This window comes from Convolutriloba macropyga, chromosome 4 (assembly GCF_964194025.1).
Source record: "Convolutriloba macropyga chromosome 4, txConMacr16.3, whole genome shotgun sequence".
NCBI classification, from domain to species: Eukaryota; Metazoa; Xenacoelomorpha; order Acoela; family Convolutidae; genus Convolutriloba; species Convolutriloba macropyga.
In genome coordinates this window covers 2,427,077-2,442,319 of record NC_134471.1, presented here as the reverse complement: position 1 = coordinate 2,442,319, position 15,243 = coordinate 2,427,077, and the positions used below count along the sequence as shown (strand labels likewise).

General features: G+C 33.4%; 2 protein-coding genes across 3 annotated transcripts in view; both read left to right on the top strand.

The window, feature by feature from the left end:
* Window positions 1-15,243, top strand: part of LOC142337409 (anaphase-promoting complex subunit 10-like) — a 273,473-nt gene that overhangs the window by 67,303 nt on the left and 190,927 nt on the right. The gene's annotated exons all lie outside the window — the stretch shown is intronic.
* Window positions 4,589-15,243, top strand: part of LOC142337408 (uncharacterized) — a 130,451-nt gene continuing 119,796 nt past the window's right edge. Inside the window, exon 1 of the mRNA XM_075386583.1 lies at window positions 4,589-4,727. The gene's annotated coding sequence lies outside the window, so the exon portion shown is untranslated. The remainder of the gene's footprint in view (window positions 4,728-15,243) is intronic.

Sequence of the window (15,243 nt, the reverse complement as noted above, 5' to 3'; positions counted from 1 at the left end):
CATCAACACTGATTCGGGAAAAATTAGGTGAAAAAAATTTTTTTGTTAGCAAGGAAATTCTTGTTCACGTTTGAACTTTGAAGCTAGTTATTAAAATATTTTATTGAGCGGTTTTTAAAACCATTCTGTTTTTTTTCTAAGTTTTATTCCAAATATATTTTGTTCGGCATTTAGTGAACCTTGAGTGGAAAGCCTGGTGCTTGCGGGCGTTTCTACCTCGAGAAATATGGCAGTCCATGTCGTGGTGTGCGTTAATGATCAGACCCATCCAGACTAAAATCGGTCATGATCAGACTCATCCAGGCGATAATCAGCCATGATCAGACTTTAGCTCGATTTTCATACGTGCTCGTTTTTTGTAGTTGCCATGATGTTTGTTGAAAATAAACATTTATTAAGCTTAGTATTCCTTTTCTTATCAATTACCCATTGCTGAGAGCCTATGACAGCTTTTCTCATTTTTTTTATTAGTTGCGTGAAATATTAATTGACAGCAATGTTGTACGCACTTCAACGAGGACTCTGTGGGGAGCAGATGCGAACAATATATACAAATTGTTAAACTACTCCTGAAATTTCTCATGAAAGATCTCTTATTTTGTTGTTTCAGAGCTTTCACTATTGATTGAAAAAAAAAGGAATAATAACTCTAATTTTTTATTGTGTTTTTGCTGCCTAAATCGCTAATCCCCTCAAAATTGTGAAAGTAACTGGAATTCAGTCGACCTGTATAAATATAGGTTTTGGTCGTTGTTTGCAATCTAGATATTTAACCAAATTTGCATTGCAAGACATAAATGGTTGATTTTCGATCTTTACTTCGCTCTATTGAACAAGGAAGCTCGGTAATGTGCGATCGCACAGAACCTTCCGACCTCGCTCATCTACATTTTTGTCTTCACATTGTTTGGCATAATTGTCTACCAAATGAAGAACAGATATAAAAATCCCAAAGATTCAAGTATTTTTCAAAAAATTGGTGTTTGAAAAAAAATATCGCCTACAACGCAAATACTTCGGTGGAGCAAAAATTGGTGCATTAAATTGATGACATCTGCCATTTTTAAGAAAGCGAGGCAAGATGAACAACAACATCGAACAACAACAACAAACATTAAATACATCCGAAAAAATTTATGTCCAATTTTTTATTAAAAAAACTTATAGCGTCAGATAAAACTGAAACTGACAAAAAAACTTGTACTTTGCTAGAAAGATATGGGAACAGTCCATAATAATGTAATAATGCTCGGTTACAATTAGACAAAGAACAAAAACAGCAAAATTACTAAATTCGCTTATAGTTTTTTAAAAACAATTAATTTCAAATTAAAGAAAACCGATAGAATTCAATTGAAAACATCTTTATTTTTTATTATCAGCAATGCCTATGTAGGAGGGCATTAGGACTTGTCTTTATTTAATTTTTGATGCGGTAATAAAAAGAACAACAAATAGAGACAACAAACAAAAATCAATTAAAAACTTGCGACAAAGCGCTGTCGAAGCCGTAAAGCCATATTTTGCTCTCAAAAAATTTTTGTTGTTGCGCCTTCTTCGAATGCCAGTAATGAGGTGTAAGGCCTCTCATTAATGAGACTATGTAAAAAGTTGACAAAAAAAGAGAAAAGGATAAAAGGCTCTTTGGTATTTTCCATAAACAACAACGTCATGAAAGCCATAGGCTACAAAATGCAGTATTTAAACAGATTCGTTAATTTGTCCAAAAAAGCCTTCGAGACCCGTAATTATTCAAAATATGTATATTGTATACACAAATAACTTCAAGTATAGACAAAAAATCAAAAACTAAATTATTTTTTGGAGGAAAACACGTGTCGAAGCCAGTAAAGTCATAACGAATTCTTTAAAAACTTCGGAATTTGTATATCTTCGTCTTTTCACGACACCAACATTATCGTGTGTGACCTGTAGCTAACAAGACTAGGGAACAATTATGCACCAAAAAGAACAAAAAAGCAAAGTTAATTAGTGTTTTTTTAAACAATTGTTTTCAATGCCATGAAAGCCATCAGTTATCTACTCAAATCAGAACATTAAATCATTTATTCCTCCATAAAAAACCAATGAGACCTGTCATTATCCAGGAAATTGCATGCAAGTAAAAGACAAAATAAAAACGACAGTTGAAAACAAAAGTAAAAAATTCAATTAAACCATAAAACCATGAAACCGTTAAAACCATATTCAATTCGTTTCAAGAAATTTATATGTTTAATTGTGCCTTATGTCGAACGCCAATGATGTAAGATGTAAACTTTCATTAATGTGATAATGTTTCAAACAAGAAAAAGAACGTGAAAAATGGGCTAATGCCTAAAAATAAAAAGAAATCGAGAAGTCTAGGAGTATCAAAGCTAGAAAGCCACAACTTAGCGCGTAAGTTCTCAAAAATGATTAGAATTTGATTCTGTAGAGAGAATAAGAAAAACAAGCACAAGCATTCTTTCTTTGCTGACACTAAGTTACAAGTTTAACAAATTAAGATTAAAAAAGTGGCGAAGTTCAATAGGATAATTTTTACTTAAAAATCAAACAATTTTAAAAGTCAGCACGACCCCAAACTTTCGAGTAAAGAAACTTGATAAATTAATTTGGAACTGCTTAGGAAGCCATTTGGACCTATCAACAGTGAGCTCTGATTTAATTGTTCTGTTCTTTAATTGATAAATTGTTCTGTTCTTTCAACAGTGAGCTCTGATTTAATTGTTCTGTTCTTTAATTGACATAAAAAATATCGAATTTTTTTCTAAAAAAAGACCGACTGATTACAATCCGATTTTTTTGGATAGTAACAGTAGAATATCGGACCAAAGCTATTGTTTTTCGTCCATTAAGAACACTTACCAGTTTCCAATGTTATAGATATAGATAATTTGTCATTAAAAAAATCAAAAATAATTGCTGCGTTCGTGTTAATCATCGAGAAAACTTAGCAAAAAATATAATCAAAGTTGACTAAAGAAGCTTATTTCGGTCAATTTTCTTTTAACGAAAAAGGATAAAATTTGAAATATTTCGCCAAAATGTTTAGGTAAAACGTCCGGAAAATGTGAATAAAAATAACGCAAATCAGTCTCAATATTCACAATAACTTAAACCTAAATAAAAAAATCTTTTAATTCCATATTTTACGCTGGACTGCATTTTTAATGATACCACTCACAACTCTCTACGATGAATATATCGATCGGTCAAAATTGACTGAACAAAAAAACGCCCACTTGAGTATATAGTTCCTCCCCCCCCTGCCCCCCCCCCCCTCAAGAGGGGTCGGCATTAAAATGAACAACTAAGAGAGATTTTCTCTTGATTTGATTCACTGTCGATTTTGTCGGACTTTTTTATTGTTCTATGAAATAATAGTGTTAAAACGTAAATCTTATTTGGTGAAAAGGAATCATTTAAACGTTCCCGAAATTTTTCCAATTGTTTTATTCGTATATAGTGGCTTGCGTCTTAAAAAGAATTACAACCGATTAAAGTTATCGATACTCAATTAACAGAATCAATTAGCTTAATAGAAACAAAATTAATTATTTCTGATTTAACATAAAATAGGCTTAACTCATATAGTTGGCCATTTTCGTTTTAAATTGAAATGTATTAAATGAAGATGTTGTTCCTCTTTCATGAATCTTTGTTTTTTATATATTTTTTCAAAACCTTGGCTTCCAAGAACTTATTCTCAAACCGTCGATTCGATTATTCTTGCAAATTTGTTTAAAATCCGAAGTCATAGTCAGATACAGTGGTTTTATTTAATTTTCTAAGGACTCTGTTTATTGTAAAATTTTACCCCGACTCCAAATAAACTTGTAGAAGCGAAATATAAGCAAAGTGACTGAAAGCACAAAAATAATCAAGAAGTTGATTTTGTTTGGAGGGGGGTGGGGGTCACCGAATTAACCGCTACTGTTGACAGTTTTCCAAGTGGGACTGAAAGCTGTTTTGACTTTTATTGATAGTTTCCAATGATAGCTTTGCGTTTGGGCAATTTGTAATTTCAAAAGAGATTAAATAAATTCATACAAAGCTGCCTTTGCGTTTGCACTGTCGCTTTCAATTTAATTCAAAACTAAAGAATTCTATTTTTATATTAATTTTGTTCAATTTCAGCGCTTTTTGTTCTCGAGAAAATGCGTAATTACATTAACAGCATGATATGCTGATTTTATCGGCTTTGTTTTCAACTTTCAATTACTTCTCGAGTTTAATGACCCAAAATAAAAAAACACGGATCATTTCTTACATCAAAATTATTGGCTCAACAATTTGTTAGCAGAAAAATAAAGTGCTCAAATTCGGCTTGGAGCTCTTTCTATTGTTAGATGACAACATGTCTTAATAGAGAAAACAATAAAGGATTTGTTCAATTGACCAATTGATCAAAACTTTTGATCAAAAGTGTATTCGAACAAGTTTGAAAAATCAACTTGATTTCTGTACAATTTATTGCTGTTTAATCGTAGCAGAACATAATTATGCAATGAAACTAAGCCTTCAGTTTAGAGCTTTTGAGATCATATAGCTAAGCGATTAAAGTGAAATTATGCAAATCCCCACTATTTTATTGCTTCTTTCACTGGAAGTTTACTGTCAAAAATTGTGGAAAAATACAGTCATGAATTTTCCACAAAACAAATAAACTTGTCATATTTCTCAAATTGTTATTTTTGATTATTTTATTGGTTTGAAAAGTTCAAGTTTGTTTTTAGTTATACTCCTAATATATCATGAGCTTCAGTATCAAATATATAACAAAAAAGCTACAAGTACAGCGGTTGGGCTTTAAGAAAAACTACTTCGAAAAGACATTTTCCTGAGATTAAAATAGTTCTTAGTTTATCTTCTTTCCTACTCAGGTTTTCCTTTTTCCCGGGAGGAGGTTTCACCCCTATTTCACCCCTAATTAGCGGGGATTAGGGTGTAATCCATTTTCCACTCTTATTTACCGGGGAAAAGAGTGTAAGAGTGGAATTTGAAGAAATTACACTGTTATTACACTTTTTTGTACACTCTTTTTACACTCTTAGAAAGAGTGTAATTAAGGGTGGAATGATAAAAGATTACACCCTTTTTTCCACCCTTATTAAAAGAATCAATTATTTTTACACTCCTATTTTTACACTCTAGAAAGAGTGTAATTAAGGGTGGAATGATAAAAGATTACACCCTTTTTTCCACCCTTATGAAAATAATCAATTACTTTTACACTTTTACACCCTTTTTATTTCTAGAGTGTAATTTAAAGTGGACTAATAAACAATTGCAGAAAAAGACAAACTTCACATGAAGTTCGAGTTTTCTTTAATTTTCTATTAGTGGGCTATCACAAAATAGGACTTAGCAAACCATTTTGGACAAATTTTCAATTACTTCCAAAAAAGTATCCGCGCTCGATGAGGCTTAACTTTTTCGATCACCGAACATTGTTTTGCACACGAAATCGTCAATTTTAGTCCAATTGTGCTCATTTTTGGTGGGTATGCTCCACTTTAGCCACAATTGGTGATAAAATTAAAGTTTCGGACTGACAGAACTAATTTGGACAAGTTTTTACCTAGTTCCAAAAAAGTATCTGAATTTTTTCTATCACTGAACATTGTTTTGGTGATCAAATTTTCAATTTTAGTCCAATTGTGCTCATTTTTGGTGTGCAGTCTCCAATTTAGCCAGAATTGGGGATGAATTAAAAAAAATGGACTGAGCAAACCATTTTGGACAAGTTTCCAATTACTTCCAAAAAAGTATCCGCGCTCGATGAGGCTTAACTTTTTCGATCACCGAACATTGTTTTGCACACGAAATCGTTAATTTTAGTCCAATTGTGCTCATTTTTGGTGGGTATGCTCCACTTTAGCCACAATTGGTGATAAAATTAAAAATTCGGACTGACCGAACGAATTTGGACAAGTTTTTACCTAGTTCCAAAAAAGTAACTGAATTTTTTCTATCACCGAACATTGTTTTGGTGACCAAATTGTCAATTTTAGTCCAATTGTGCTTATTTTTGGTGTGCAGTCTCCAATTTAGCCATAATCGGGGATGAATTAAAAAAAAATGGACTGAGCAAACCATTTTGGACAAGTTTTCAATTACTTCCAAAAAAGTATCCGCGCTCGATGAGGCTTAACTTTTTCGATCACCGAACATTGTTTTGCACACGAAATCGTTAATTTTAGTCCAATTGTGCTCATTTTTGGTGGGTATGCTCCACTTTAGCCACAATTGATGATAAAATTAAAAATTCGGACTGACCGAACGAATTTGGACAAGTTTTTACCTAGTTCCAAAAAAGTATCTGAATTTTTTCTATCACCGAACATTGTTTTGGTGACCAAATTGTCAATTTTAGTCCAATTGTGCTCATTTTTGATGTGCAGTCTCCAATTTAGCCATAATTGGGGATGAATTAAAAAAAATGGACTGAGCAAACCATTTTGGACAAGTTTTCAATTACTTCCAAAAAATTATCCGGGCTCGATGAGGCTTAACTTTTTCGATCACCGAACATTGTTTTGCACACGAAATCGTTAATTTTAGTCCAATTGTGCTCATTTTTGGTGGGTATGCTCCACTTTAGCCACAATTGGTGATAAAATTGAAAATTTGGACTGACCGAACGAATTTGGACAAGTTTTTACCTAGTTCCAAAAAAGTATCTGAATTTTTTCTATCACCGAACATTGTTTTGGTGACCAAATTGTCAATTTTAGTCCAATTGTGCTCATTTTTGATGTGCAGTCTCCAATTTAGCCATAATTGGGGATGAGTTAAAAAAATGGACTGAGCAAACCATTTTGGACAAGTTTTCAATTACTTCCAAAAAATTATCCGGGCTCGATGAGGCTTAACTTTTTCGATCACCGAACATTGTTTTGCACACGAAATCGTTAATTTTAGTCCAATTGTGCTCATTTTTGGTGGGTATGCTCCACTTTAGCCACAATTGGTGATAAAATTGAAAATTTGGACTGACCGAACGAATTTGGACAAGTTTTTACCTAGTTCCAAAAAAGTATCTGAATTTTTTCTATCACCGAACATTGTTTTGGTGACCAAATTGTCAATTTTAGTCCAATTGTGCTCATTTTTGGTGTGCAGTCTCCAATTTAGCCATAGTTGGGGATGAATTAAAAAAAATGGACTGAGCAAACCATTTTGGACAAGTTTTCAATTACTTCCAAAAAAGTATCCGCGCTCGATGAGGCTTAACTTTTTCGATCACCGAACATTGTTTTGCACACGAAATCGTTAATTTTAGTCCAATTGTGCTCATTTTTGGTGGGTATGCTCCACTTTAGCCACAATTGGTGATAAAATTAAAGTTTCGGACTGACAGAACTAATTTGGACAAGTTTTTACCTAGTTCCAAAAAAGTATCTGAATTTTTTCTATCACCGAACATTGTTTTGGTGATCAAATTTTCAATTTTAGTCCAATTGTGCTCATTTTTGGTGTGCAGTCTCCAATTTAGCCAGAATTGGGGATGAATTAAAAAAAATGGACTGAGCAAACCATTTTGGACAAATTTTCAATTACTTCCAAAAAATTATCCGGGCTCGATGAGGCTTAACTTTTTCGATCACCGAACATTGTTTTGGATACGAAATCGTCAATTTTAGTCCAATTGTGCTCTTTTTGGTGTCAAATAATTGCTGTGATAATTTAGTTTTTGATTTTGCTCAGTAGTAGTTAGCAATATCTCAATTTGTATACAAAATTTCAACGAACTCTCTAATTAGGTGAAGAAAATTTCGAACTTCTTGAAAAACGTTTGTTTATAACTTTTTGAAGAAGACAAGTTAAAAACACTTCATTGACCCATTTTATTGCCCTAGTAGAGTAGCTTTTGAATATGTGTAATAGTAATTAGCAAAAATTTGATTTGTATACAAAATTTTGAAAATCTCTCGGGGTAAATGAAGAAAATGTCCACCTTCTTGAAAAACGTTTGTTAATAACTTTTTGAAGAAGCCGAGTTACAAACCCTACATTGGCCCATTTATTTGCCGTGCTATTGCACTTTTTGAATATCTGTAGTAATAGTTAGCTATATTTTGATTTTAATAAAAAATTTGAAAAATGTCTCGAGGTAAATGAAGAAAATGTCAACCTTCTTGAAAAACTTTTGTTAATAACTTTTTGAAGAAGCCGAGATAGAAACTCTACATTATTCTATTTTATTGCCGTGATAGAGTAGCTACTGAGATTGTGTAGTAGTAGTTAGCAATCTTTCGATTTTTATACAAAATTTCAAAGATATCTCTGAGTAAAAGAAGAAAATGTCAAATTGCTTTAAAAAGGTTTCATAATAACTTTTTGACAAAGAGGAGTTAGAAAATATATAATAGCCCATTTTGTTGCTGTGATATTGTACTTTTTGAAAACATACAGAAGTATTTCCGATTTGTTTTATTTCTAACCGAAAAATCCAAAAAACTGTTGATTTAGGGGCAAAAATTAGCTATTTTTGTCGAACTTCGACTTAATTTTCCCAATTAAAAGCAAATAACATACAAGTTTTTGGTATCATAATAAACTAGAGTTTACGGTTCCAATGACCAAATAATTTGTTTTTTAAAGTAATGCCAAACAAGAGAATGCGAGAGCAATATAGAGGCCGAAATCAGGGTCGATTTTTGCGAAATTTTCAAATTTTCAAAGTTGTTTACTTTAATAACTCTTTTGTCACAAATCGATTTTACAAGTATGTTATATCATTTTCTTGCTCATTTAATACTCTTTACGAATATATAAGGATCAAAAAGTTTAGCTACAGTTTCATGGCTCAATTTTTCGATTTCCCAAGTTTCACTCAAAATGAGCCAAATTCAGCCAGAATGGCAAAAATCGAGTTTTGATTCCTTTGTTTTTTGAACATTTTTTACACCAGGTTGAAGCCCCAGTTCATGCTGATTCCGAAACATAATCATTTTTTAAATTTGGTTCAGTAGTTTTTGAGATATAAGCCTTTTTCGGAGGCATACCAGGGCACCGCTGTCCAAGGGCACCAGGGCACCCACCCGCAAACCTTTTTTTTATGTGTTCCCGTTCGATTTTCGAAATCCCGCTTACTTAGTTAGATTCTATATGAAACCAGCTCTCCAATGATATACTTTTTAAATTTCAAGTTTTGAAATGCTCACTTCATAGTTGTTCACCGTAAAGCAGGGTATGAAAATTTCGTTTCGTGTGTTGCCTCACGGTAACGTGACATGCTAATTGTGAGGCAACACAGGTGGAGACCAGATCACCTGCATCCGCTCACTGAATGGTCATGAATAGAGCATTTGAAATTGCGCAACGTATACGAAAGTTCCAAAAGCTCACACAGTAAGCCGGAAACAATTTAATTAGTTCCAAAAGGTCGATGTACGGCAAAGACGGAACGATCGAATTAGTTCCAATGGGTCGATGTACGGCAAAGAGGGAAGGAACGGTGGGTCGAATTAGTTCCAATAGTAGAGTGACTGCAGCAGAGAGCAGAGCCAGTGGCTGCAGAGAGACAATGGCTGCAGATGAGTGACCGCAGGGTCCGCGCTGTTCGATATAACGGGTTTTAAAGCTAGTTTCGTCATTATATGACCGACTATTTCAGATTTATGATGTCGGAGCATTTCGATGATGATGGTATTCTTGGCGAAGGCGTTTGTGTTAGTGAAATTGCGGTCCCAGGTGGAGAGGCGAAGAAGGCGAAGAAAGAGCATTGCTTGAAGATCAAAGCAGATCGAGAGGCAGATCAGTACAATCGATCGTTTTACAGGCCACCCAAACGGAAGGTCGAGGATTTGCTGCCCTTGTCCTTCAAGTTTGTTGGGTTCGATGCCAATGGAATCCCAGTTGAAGAGGTGATGGGGCATGTTAAGCAATTGTTTTTTGGCGTTGAAAGCGTTGCACTTGGCAAACTTCGACCCAATCAGAAGAAAAACCCAGTGTACAATGGCTGGGTCAACTTTCTCGGTGTAGGCCATTGCAAGAAAGCAATTCGAGCCGTAGAAGAAGGAAAGTTTGGCAGCATGAAGGTTGTGAAGATTGGGCGAACCAAGGAATTAGCTTGTGCGCCGACAAAATTGAAGATAAAGAAGGCTCCAAAGAGGCGAACACACCTTACATGTTGGGGGCAAAGATTACTGCCTAATTACAGGAAATTCGCCAATGATGATTTTATGATTCTGAAGTTTTGAATTGTTTTCCGATGTTTTGATTTGTTTGATGATTTTCATGCTTTGAACTTTGTATAGTTTGTTTATTTCATCAATTGCTTAGTTTACTTAATTTGATCAATTCGAGTCATTAATTGACTTTGTTTCGCTCTTTTTTTTCTCTTTCTCCTTTATGATGTATGCATTTATAAATTTATAATCATCCAACACATGGCTTTTTTTAGTTGCTTGCAGGGGAAACCCTAGATTACCAACAAGCCACTAAAAATTAGCTGTGTTTTCAATCTCATTTTTTTCGCTTATTCTAAAAATTAGTTAAATTTTATCGGGTCAAGGAGTTGTCCAAATCAAACCAAACTTGGTATGGAGCATCACCAGTGTATATAGAGTCTAAAACAAAAAGAATTTTTGGTATAGCTTGCCTAGGAAAAAAGTTAGTTTTTCATACGGAAATTTGCGATTATTTCGAATAATTAATTTTAAAAATAGGTCTTTTTCGTCGGGTCAAGGAGTTGTCCAAATCGAACCAAACTTGGTATGGAGCATCACCAGTGTATATAGAGTCTAAAACAAAAAGAATTTTTGGTATAGCTTGCCTAGGAAAAAAGTTAGTTTTTCATACGGAAATTTGCGATTATTTCGAATAATTAATTTTAAAAATAGGTCTTTTTCGTCGGGTCAAGGAGTTGTCCAAATCGAACCAAACTTGGTATGGAGCATCACCAGTGTATATAGAGTCTAAAACAAAAAGAATTTTTGGTATAGCTTGCCTAGGAAAAAAGTTAGTTTTTCATACGGAAATTTGCGATTATTTCGAATAAATAATTTTAAAAATAGGTCTTTTTCGTCGGGTCAAGGAGTTGTCCAAATCGAACCAAACTCGGCATCGAGTATCCCGAGGGTAACTAAATTGTAAAACAAAAAGAATTTTTGGTATAGCTTGCCTAGGAAAAAGTTATTATCTCATACGGAAATTTGCTATTATTTCGCAATAATTTTAAATAAGTATATTTGAAAATGGGTCTTTTTCATCGGGTCAAGGAGTTGTTCAAAGTGAACCAAACTCGGCATCGAGTATCCCGTGGGTAACTAGATTGTAAAACAAAAAGAATTTTTTGTATAGCTTGCCTAGGAAAAAAGTTATTATCTCATACGGAAATTTGCTATTATTTCGCAATAATTTTAAATAAGTATATTTGAAAATGGGTCTTTTTCATCGGGTCAAGGAGTTGTTCAAAGTGAACCAAACTTGTTATCAAGTATCCCATGGGTAACTAGATTGTCAAACAGAAAGAATTTTTGGTATAGCTTTCCTAGGAAAAAAGTTAGTATTTCATACGGAAATTTCGACTTATTCGCTTATTCTATTTTTCAAAATATAGAAACTTCATCGGATCAAGGAATTGTCCAAATCGAACCAAACTCGGTATCGAGTATCCCATGGGTAACTAGATTGGAAAACAAAAAGAATTTTTTGTATAGCTTGCCTAGGAAAAAAGTTATTATCTCATACGGAAATTTGCTATTATTTCGCAATAATTTTAAATAAGTATATTTGAAAATGGGTCTTTTTCATCGGGTCAAGGAGTTGTTCAAAGTGAACCAAACTTGTTATCAAGTATCCCATGGGTAACTAGATTGTCAAACAGAAAGAATTTTTGGTATAGCTTGCCTATGAAAAAAGTTAGTTTTTCACACGGAAATTTGCGAATTTCGCAAATAACGAATTTTAAAAATAGGTCTTTTTCATCGGGTCAAGGAGTTGTTCAAAGCGAACCAAATTGATATCCCAGGCTACCAGTAGTATGTAGGTTGTAGTGCAAAAAGAATTTTTTGTATAGCTTGCCTAGGAAAAAAGTTAGTATTTCATACGGAAATTTGCGAATTTCGCAAATAACGAATTTTAAAAATAGGTCTTTTTCATCGGGTCAAGGAGTTGTTCAAAGCGAACCAAATTGATATCCCAGGCTACCAGTAGTATGTAGGTTGTAGTGCAAAAAGAATTTTTTGTATAGCTTGCCTAGGAAAAAAGTTAGTATTTCATACGGAAATTTGCGAATTTCGCAAATAACGAATTTTAAAAATAGGTCTTTTTCATCGGGTCAAGGAGTTGTTCAAAGCGAACCAAATTGATATCCCAGACTACCAGTAGTATGTAGGTTGTAGTGCAAAAAGTATTTTTGGTATAGCTTGCCTAGGAAAAAAGTTAGTATTTCATACGGAAATTTGCGATTATTTCGAATAAATAATTTTAAAAATAGGTCTTTTCCATCGGGTCAAGGAGTTGTTCAAATTGAACCAAACTCGGTATTGAGTGTCTCATGGGTAACTAGATTGTAAAACAAAAAGAATTTTTGGCATTGCTTGCCTAGGAAAAAAGTTAGTTTTCGTACGTTAATTTCCGATTAATTCGAATAATAAATTTTAAATAATTTTTAAAAAAAGGTCTATTTGATTAGGTCAAAAAGTTGTTGAAGTCAATCCAAACTTGGTATGGAGTATTCCCTGTATAAATAGAGTCTCAAACAAAAAGATTTTTTCATATATCTTGCATAGAAAAGAAGTTAGTTTTTCGTACGGAAATTTGCGATTATTCGATTAATTAATTTTAAAAATAGGTCTTTTTCGTCGGGTCAAGGAGTTGTTCAAAGCGAACCAAATTGATATCCCAGACTACCAGTAGTATGTAGATTGTAGTGCAAAAAGAATTTTTGGTATAGCTTGCCTCGGAAAAAAGTTAGTATTTCATACGGAAATTTGCTATTAATTCAAATAATTAATTTTTAAATATAGTATTTTTCATATGGTCAAGGAGTTGTTCAAATTGAACCAAACTCGGTATCGAGTATCCCATGGGTAACTAGATTGTAAAACAAAAAGAAATTTTGGCATAGCTTGCCTAGGAAAAAAGTTAGTTTTTCATACGGAAATTTGCTATTATTTCAAATAATTAATTTTTAAATATAGTATTTTTCATATGGTCAAGGAGGTGTTCAAATCGAATCAAACTCGGTATCGAGTGTCCCATGGGTAACTGGGTTGTAAAACAATACGAATTTTTGGTATAGCTTGCCTAGGAAAAAAGTTAGTATCTCATACGGAATTTTGGTATTATTTCCGAATAATTTTAAATAAGTATATTTGAAAATAGGTCTTTTTCTTCGGGTCAAGGAGTTGTTCAAATCGAACCAAACTCGGTATCGAGTATCCCATGGGTAACTAGATTGTAAAACAAAAAGAAATTTTGGCATAGCTTGCCTAGGAAAAAAGTTAGTTTTTCATACGGAAATTTGCTATTATTTCAAATAATTAATTTTTAAAAATAGTATTTTTCATATGGTCAAGGAGTTGTTCAAATCGAATCAAACTCGGTATCGAGTGTCCCATGGGTAACTGGGTTGTAAAACAATAAGAATTTTTGGTATAGCTTGCCTAGGAAAAAAGTTAGTATGTCATACGGAAATTTGCGAATTTCGCAAATAACGAATTTTAAAAATAGGTCTTTTTCATCGGGTCAAGGAGTTGTTCAAAGCGAATCAAATTGATATCCCAGACTACGAGTAGTATGTAGGTTGTAGTGCAAAAAGAGTTTTTGGTATAGCTTGCCTAGGAAAAAAAGTTAGTATTTCATACGGAAATTTGCGAATTTCGCAAATAACTAATTTTAAAAATAGGTCTTTTTCATCGGGTCAAGGAGTTGTTCAAAGCAAACCAAATTGATATCCCAGACTACCAGTAGTATGTAGGTTGTAGTGCAAAAAGAATTTTTTGTATAGCTTGCCTAGGAAAAAAGTTAGTATTTCATACGGAAATTTGCGAATTTCGCAAATAACGAATTTTGAAAAATAGGTCTTTTTCATCGGGTCAAGGAGTTGTTCAAAGCGAACCAAATTGATATCCCAGACTACCAGTAGTATGTAGGTTGTAGTGCAAAAAGAATTTTTGGTATAGCTTGCCTAGGAAAAAAATTATCATTTCATACGGAAATTTGCTATTATTTCCGAATAATTCTGAATAAGTATTTTTGAAAATAGGTCTTTTTCATTGGGTCAAGGACTTGTCCAAATCTAACCAAACTCGGTATGAATTCTCCCCTGTATAATATTGAGTCTAAAACAAAAAGAATTTTTGCTATAGCTTGCGTAGAAAAAAAGTTAGTTTTTCGTACGGAAATTTCGATTAATTCGAATAATTAATTTTAAATAATTTTTAAAAATAGGTCTTTTTGATTAGGCCATAGAGTTGTTCAAAGTGAACCAAACTTGGTATGGAGTATCACCAGTGTATTGAGAGTCTAAGGTAAAAAGAGTTTTTGGTATAGCTTGCCTAGGGAAAGAGTTAGTTTTTCATACGGAAATTTGCGATTATTTTAAATAAGTAATTTAAAAAATGGCGTTTTAATTAGGTTTTAGAGTTGTCCAAATCGAACCAAATTGATATCCCAGACTACTAGTTGTATGTAGGTTGTAGTGCAAAAAGAATGTTTTGCCTAAATGCCCTACAAAATAGTAGATATTTCACACGGAAATTTCGGCTTTTTCGCTTATTATATTAAAAATAGGTTAGTTTTTCAGCTTTGACTATGGAACAAACAGGTCTCGTTTTGAATGAAACTGGCCTTATTTATGAAAGGCGTCGCTCGTCTTCTGTTCCAAATGTTCCTGCTTCCACGGTTACTCTCCGCAGCTTGCTCTCTGAGATAAATGCGCTTAAGGAAAAGATCAGACAACTCGAAGAAAGGGTACAAACTTTAGAGAGAGCTAATTCGGAAGTTGTTGATCTAACCGGAGATGTGAGCTTTGATTCGACGGTGTCCGTTCATTCAAGTGACATGAGTGAAGAAATTCCAAATGGCATTTAAAGCGACCATAGTTATTGATAGACTGAGGTTTAGTTTGAATGGCAATTGTTAATCAGTCTCATGCTAGCAGAAACTTGTGTTTTTATGTTGCTACGTTTAGGTTCAGTTTATTGATACATACTTTCACATTCAAAAAGTTTCAATGCTATATGTGTTCTTATCTGGCCCTCTAATCTTGATATCAGTTCGGCT